The following is a 7,835-nucleotide window of genomic DNA, read 5'->3' on the forward strand; positions in this document are numbered from 1 at the left end:
TTGTTTTACAACCTGAGTCTCAGTGTTTAACACCTCAGCTCTATGTATCATCTTGACTTCTGGCAAAGTGGTGGAATAGGAGAGGCTGAGTTCCCCCCAGCTCCATATAACAAGTCAAGACACAATATGAAATTGACCAGGACAGTGGTTTTTGAGTGTGAGTGATTATGGGGGGTCTTCTAACTTGCATAGAGAAGCCATGGTTGAAAACTGGAGAAAAAGTATAGAGAGAACAGGGTGAATGTACTCATTCATGACTCTGCCAACTCCTGCAGCTGGCTTGAGAAAATTTTCCCTTTGGTTTCATAGCTGGGAGTGCCTGGGGTAAATTTGTAAGGTAACAGACTGTACTATGTCAAGGTAAAGTGCCTACACCCTGACCTTGTGACATACTAATGTGAGCACCTGTTTTTTCTTGACAGGGACTGAGCTGAGGTTCTTCCCTAGGGAGGTAGGAGAGATGAAGTTTGTGCCAGTCTGACAGTCAACCAGCAAAAGAGACCTGTTTGGGGCATGGCGCTGCCCCATGTCTCCTATTGTGGCCTAAAGACTTCATATGTGTGTGTGGACAGAGGGATGAACCCAAGGAATTCAAATATGCTGAGCACCATGAATAGACTCCAGATATTTCCAGACAGTATGTGGTGAACAAAGATGAAATACCTGGTCTCTCCAGTCTAATGTCATCCCAGTGGGCAGTCTGGGGCTACTAAATCCATCACTAACACAGAAGTCGCCATTTGGGTGATGCTGCTCATCTTGCAGACTTAGCTTTGTGGATTTAAGGGCATGCAGGGTTTGGGGATCCTAGCTGGAGTCCCCTCAAATTTTCACTTGATTTGGTTGGCATCTGCATTCTGCTTTGGGTGGGCCTAAGTGGATGAAACTGCTCAAGTCTATCATTAGCTAAAGAAAAGAGGAAACACTACTGTGGCAAATTGCCTATCATCTACCTAGCTCTCAAAAAGCCCCAACCTGAATTACAAACTCTCTTCCCCTTGAGATTATAGACATGGCCTCACAAGCAAAGTCTGAGAAACCGAATCCAAAAGGGGACCTTCAAAGCTAATAGAAGTAGATACAAATTCTTAAGTGAGGGAAGGAAATAAATTTGCAAAGCAACATATAAAGACAAAGAAATGCCCTGAACAAAGCAGAAGATCATAAAGTTATGAAGGACCAGGCAGCTATGGCTCAGCCTAAATATGAAATTAAATCATGCAAGGGGACACATAATTTGAATTTGCTGATTAAAGGGTCTTCAGAAGGAGATAGAAAACATCAAGAAGACACTTTGGAGCATAAGTAACAGGTAAATATGACTCATCCAAATGACAAAATTAAATTATTTGAGTGTTCTCAGAATTTGGAACAGCTAATCAAGTTTGTTCACAAAGATATAAAGTATATCAGGAAAACACTAGATGAGGAAAAGGAAGAATTTGAAAGAAGAAATAAAAATATCATACATCACAAAGAAATATAACAGTAGTTCTCAAGAAACAGTAGAAAGAATAAGCATATTAGAAGACAGGTCACATGAACTTGAATATTCTAAAGAACAAATGTCAAGAAAGATGGAAAATATACAACTTGATCTCAAGGAAATGATAGACAACATGAAGCATGGAAATATATTATTAATGTCCCTGAGGGAGAAGGGAAGAGTGAAGTGATAGGAAGGCTAGTTGAAGATATAATGGGGGAAAACTTCCCAACCTTTATAAAAGACAAATATCCACATCAAAAATGCCCAAGAAAATCCATATAGAATAAATCCAAATAGGCATGCTACAAAACATATACTTATTAGAATATCAAACTTGAAAAGAAGTAAAAAGTTATGAAAGCAGCAAGAGAAAAGAGATTTATTACAATCAGAGTACACTATATAAGACTGAGCTCAGAGAACTTAACAGGGACCATGGTGGTGAGAAGGCAGTGCTATGATGTATTTAAGATTCTGAACAAGAAAGCCTTGCAGCCAATAATTCTTTATCTTGCCAAGTTGTCCTACAAAATTGAGGGAGAAATTATAATCTTAACAGATAAACAATGACTGAAAGAATTTGCCAGTATGAGACCTGTCCTACTTGAAATATTAAAGGAACCTTGTTTAGTGAAAACAGACTATAGAGAGAGAGGTCTGGAGGAGGGTAGAGACTTGATGAGTATTAACAACAGTAGCTTAAAGGATAAATAGTGAGGGAGGGAAAAGAATACATAGTTCTGAAAAAATAAAATGATAGGATAAGAGGCTAGACTCAAAAAAATTTTTTATAGTAATAATTTTGAATGTTAATGGACTAAACTCATTATTTAAAAGACATAAATTGACAAAACAGACTAATAGTATGATATCTCTATACACTGCTCACATGTGAATTTTCTTACAATTCAAGCATACCAACTGGTTTAAAGTGAAAGGGTAAAAATAGATGTAATAGTAGCTGAGACCAAAAGAATGCACAAGTAGCTATTATAATATTAGATTTAAAAGATTTTAAGTAATATATATCATAAGAGATAATATTTTCATATGTTAATTGTAAAAACATGTGGATCTTTGCATTTTTCTGAAATAGAAACTTGAAAATTTTAGTAACATAGATCATCACAGTAGCAAAGTTTATGCTTCATATATCTTTCCACTTGAAATTTTGAGAATGTGTACATTTTGATAGTTAATTAAATGGTGTTTTAAGCTGATGTTTAGTATTCAGAATTCAAGAAACTCTCATATCTATATCTAAATTGTTTCCTTGTTCAGCTGAATTTTAACTTGGTACATGAAACTTATATAAACACAGGCTATATAAAGATTATATTTTGTTTAAAATGCCTATGGATAAATTAAGCAAGATATCCACTTTCAGTCACTAAGATTTTCATTGTAAACCATTTAATTTCTTATAATTTCCTGAAATAAAAAAAAACTTGAAAATATTCAGTAACATAGGTCATTACTATAGCAAAGTTGGCATTTTTAATAAGTTTTACCTGATATTTTGAAGACATTCATAGTTTTGTTACATAATCAAGTGGTATTTAAGTTAACATTTAATATTTACAATTTAAGAAACTGATATATGTATTATTATATTTTTATTTGTTTGCATTAATTTCAAATTGGTTCATGAAATTACTATATGACCATAGGTTTTACAATGATTATTCAGATAATTTGTTTAAATTTGCTTATGGATAGGCTAAGATATCCATTTTTGGTGGTTTTATGTGTATTGTTTGTCTCTTTAAACAAAATACTTAAATGAAAACTTCACTGTCTTGATCATAACTGCTTAATGGTAGTTCTTTGTAGCTCTTTTGTCCACTTTTGCATACCTTTGTTGGGCTACAGCAATAATCAATTCTTGAAACATCCTTATTTAATGAAAGATCATTAGATCAAGCCTAAAGCATAAAGGTTATTTCAATGTTTCCCTTTTGCATTCTTAGAACCATTTGTGTTTTGATACGTAAATAATTAGTATCTTCAAATATTGTCTCAATAAATGTCTTCCTCTGAAAAGCTTGAATTATTTTAAAATACATATGTAGTTTAATCATTTTTTCAATTACATATGTAGAATACATATTTTGAGTTAAAGAATGATAAAATTAAAATCATTTAGTTAGGTTTTCACACTCTTGATTTGTCCACAATTTCATTTCCAGTATGCTGCACTGCCTGCCTTATATTCCATGTCACCATCAATAGGAACCACTTGTAGGATACAATTTCATTGCTTTTTCCTTTTAAGATCTCCAGTCCCTCAGAAATCTCTGCAATTCTGTATTCTTGGAAAGCTGTTATCTACTTATCATTAGATTAAGGTTTACTTGATTGAAAAGGTATCTGCTACATTCAGAGTTTCCAAAGACCCAGGAAAACACAATGTTTGCTTTGTCCTGGGGTTCATTGCCACTCCTTTGGTCTGAGTGTTTTTTCTGATGTCTCCTCTTTCAGTGGTTTGCACGTACTTGTGCAAAATATCACCTAAGATTTTTTAGCTAATTCTTAAATTATGCTAAAAATCCTGTACTAAACCGCATCATATCCAGCAAAGAAAGTTATGAACTCCTTTTCTGTTCACTTTACTCAAGTGTGTGATTTAACTCAGCTTCATCTACCTGGAGTTACTTAACTGCCCACTCCAGTGTGGAGGGTGCTCAGGCCTTTAGTTTACCATTTCTGCATTGCTTATGGAGATCTTACTTAGGTTTAAGTTTATGTTTCATTTCCAAAAGTAGATCTCATTTGTATTGACAACTTCTCTTGCAAATAACCACAAATTGGACATTAGAGGAGCAAATCTTGTTGATTACAAATTCAAACATATGGAGGAAATGGGGAATAAGAGATGAAGGAGCACTAAAACAGTAGTGGAAATGATTATTTCTACCTATGTCCACCAATAGCCATAACTAAAACATCCAATAAAATGAATTTTCCTGAATTTGGAAAATGTTATACATTTTCAGAGGATCCTGGCATTGAATTTGTGTGTGATTTAGCCAACTTTCAGAAGTGAATTTGTCTCAAAATAATTGTTTGTAGTTTTAGCTCACATATGCAAATGCTATTTATATATCTCTCTCAGTTAATAGTTTTTCAAAGTGGAATTGAATCATATTATATTTACACTTTAAAAAAAGATAGTTATATACTTGTCCAGGGCAGCGCTGGTCTCTGTGAACATAGCAGTGTGGCAGGCATGACCATGAATGCTGCCTTCTGGTGTTCAGTCTGCATGCAAGGACACGATCAGCACTTCAGTGCACTCCAGTGACCTTGGGCTAGGTCTAGAAAATCAGACTTCTGTGATTCCAGTTCCAAAGACCCAAGTGAGATCTCATTGTGGCAGCACTAGGTGCTGAGTCTGAACAAAGAGGTGGTCATGGAGGGTTGGCTCGAATGGGTCAAAAGCCACAGCAACCACAGCTTCTTCCTGGCCTGGTAAATGCAGGTGATCCCTCTGCACAGCATGGCCAGGCCATGGCCCACCATGCTGCCTGCTTCCCTCAAGTCATGACCAGAGGCCTTGTAGTGATGCTGTTGCTACAGCAGGGGCTGCCGCCAAACACCTTCCAACCATAGAGCCTGGCTTCTTAGTTGTGGGAGCTCTCAGTCACCACCTCAGTAATTCTACAAGCAGTGGTGAATATCAAGCCAGCCAAGGCAGTGAGGATGACGATGATGATATCTCCACAGTGCATAAGAGCTTTGTGAAGGATGGAGGCATGCTGTACATGGTTCTAAGACCCTATGGCCCCAAATGAAAAGAGAACATCTACCCTTTCCAATGCATACTCAACGACCCCACTAAGCTGATCAAGTTCAAAGGCATGAAGATCTACATCTCCTACAAGCTAGTAACCACATGCACTGGTCTGAATCTGTGGTGGACCCCAGAAAATCCATGCCCTTTGATCCTCATTCAATATTGTTGGGTGGGAGCATTTTGATTGTTTCCATGGAGATGTGACTAACCCAATTGTGAGTGGTAACTTTTGATTAGATGATTTCCATGGAGGTGTGTCTCCACCCACTGAAGGTGGAGTTGCTCACTGGAATCCTTTAAAAGAAGAAACATTTGGAAGAGAGCCCCTTTTGGTAGAGCCATGTGAAAGCCAATAGACTGCACCATGCTTGCCATGTGCTCTTCCAGCTGAGAGAAATGTTGAACGTTGTCAGCCTTCTTGAACCAAGGTATCTTTCTCTGGATGCCTTAAATTGGACATTTCTATAGACTTGTTTTGATTGGGACATTTTCTCAGCCATAGAACTGTAAACTAGCAACTCATTAAATTCCCCTTTTTAAAAGCCATTCCATTGCTGATATATTGCATTCCGGCAGTAGCAAACTAGAACATCACACATATACATGTGCCATGAACCTGCACCAGAAGCACTTATATTGGCCTTTCACACACCTTGCTATGAAGTTCCTTGTTGTCTTGTTTCCCCACCTTCCTGAGAAGCAGGCCAAAGGCTGCTTCTACAGGGAATTCATTACCCAGTCTGGTGGCTGAGCCACACGGCCAGCCACCCAGTGTTGTACAAAGCAACATCTTACAGGACTTTCTGAGGTGGCCCAGCAACACCTAGGGAAGGCCTGAAAATAGGGCAAGAGGAAGGCTGAGCAGGGTGAGATAGTGGGTGCCAACTTTTTTCTGAGGCTGAGCATGACCTCTGCTGCTGCTCTTGGACATGCAGCAGATGGACTGTAAGATGGTCAGCCACAAGTGTTTCACCAAGTAGTTACATGACAGAATGCTCCAGCTCAACCACAAAGCTAGTGAGCTTTCATGCAAGCAGATGATGGGATTCAAGAAGTATCAGAAGGTGGGCCAGTCTGGGGCATCAGCCAGGCCTTTGAGCTGAAGTAGCACACCTTCTCTGTGGACCTGAACAGCACATCACCTCCCCTGGAAATGCCTATGACATAATCTGAACTCTTTTCTAACTTCCAAGACATCATCCAAGTGCAAACAGGAGCTTTTACCAAAGTAAAAGACAATAGGTGACATGTGGAAGAAGAGAAAATGGAGACTTAAGAGGTAGGTGGCATTCAAGTTTGCTGTAACACTATTTCTTTTGCCACTTTCTCAGAAAGTCACCATTTTCATCAAATTTGAGCATGAGCCTTTATATCATAGATGTAGCCTTTCTTACCACAACAAATAGTATTTTTACAAATGACCCAGAAATTGGAAGAAGCTCTTCACAAATATGACAGTGTTTAATGACTGAGCATTGAATTCTAGACTTTTTTCAGTTTGAGGATAATTTCTTGAGCAAAGTAAAAACTGCTATCAAAGACCTATTGCCAACTATCAGTGATGGTACAAGGATGATTTTGTGTTCAAATGAAATCCATCTGAATATAAAATTATGTAATAAAGAAAGAGTTAATATGGTTAAGTAATAGAAACAGTACCGCACATTGTAACTAAATTTTACTATGTATGCTTACACTACTAGTGTAGCTTTTGGAATGATGATTATCACACTATTGGGTATACTTTGTAGACTCAAAACTGTTGAAGGGCCTCCAGAAGCTGGATGCAAAAAAGCATGCTGTGGATGCCTACAAATTGGGATTACCAAAGTTCAGCCTATTCTCTATTTCAAACTTCAACTATAGCAGCTGTGCTACTTTGTGCCTTATACACTTGGTTTACATTTCTTCTCTTTCTTTAATATTTTTTAAAAGTAAGCCATAACTTTTATGAATAAAAGAGTGAAAGACTAGTGCATGTAATTGCAAACAGATGGCAACAAGCATCCTCATTTTTCTGAGGCTGGGTGGTGGGACAAGCTGTCATCAGTTTGTAAAACAAGTAGAATCTCCTGCCAAAATGCTGGCAAAAACAGAGAAGTGTGACTTGATGGACACCTCAGAATGAAATCCCCTGGGAAAGGACATGGTGCCATACTATTCCATTAGATGGCATGTCTGTTCACTCAAATGAAAATGTGACTTGAAAATTTAAGTAAATATGTCCTTTAAAATGTAGAAGAGGAGTCTGATCCATGAGGGGATACAAGTACAGTAACAGTAGTAATACATGCTGTTTTACATTCTAAGAGATTTTGTGTTTTTGTGTTTTTTTGAGGGGAGTTGAAAGTTTCTTATGTGCCATGTTATTTTTTTACTATATCCAACTGTTAACTGATTGAAACTCCAATGGGCCACATTCATTTACTTCATCAAAAACTTTTTGGAGCAATCTGTAAAATTCATTGTTATACCTGATGAAAAGTAGTGTTGATAGATATTAGGAGGGACCAAAAATAATTTCTACTGTTCCAAATGCTGAAGGAAATA

The 7,835-nt window shown here is 37.3% G+C and overlaps 1 pseudogene; it reads left to right on the forward strand.

Moving 5' to 3' along the window:
- The first annotated feature begins 5,895 nt into the window (after window positions 1-5,895).
- LOC143672846 (sorting nexin-18 pseudogene) lies at window positions 5,896-6,750 on the forward strand (annotated as a pseudogene).
- Window positions 6,751-7,835: the final 1,085 nt, after the last annotated feature.

Source organism: Tamandua tetradactyla (assembly GCF_023851605.1).
Source record: "Tamandua tetradactyla isolate mTamTet1 chromosome 18 unlocalized genomic scaffold, mTamTet1.pri SUPER_18_unloc_1, whole genome shotgun sequence".
Lineage (NCBI taxonomy): Eukaryota > Metazoa > Chordata > Mammalia > Pilosa > Myrmecophagidae > Tamandua > Tamandua tetradactyla.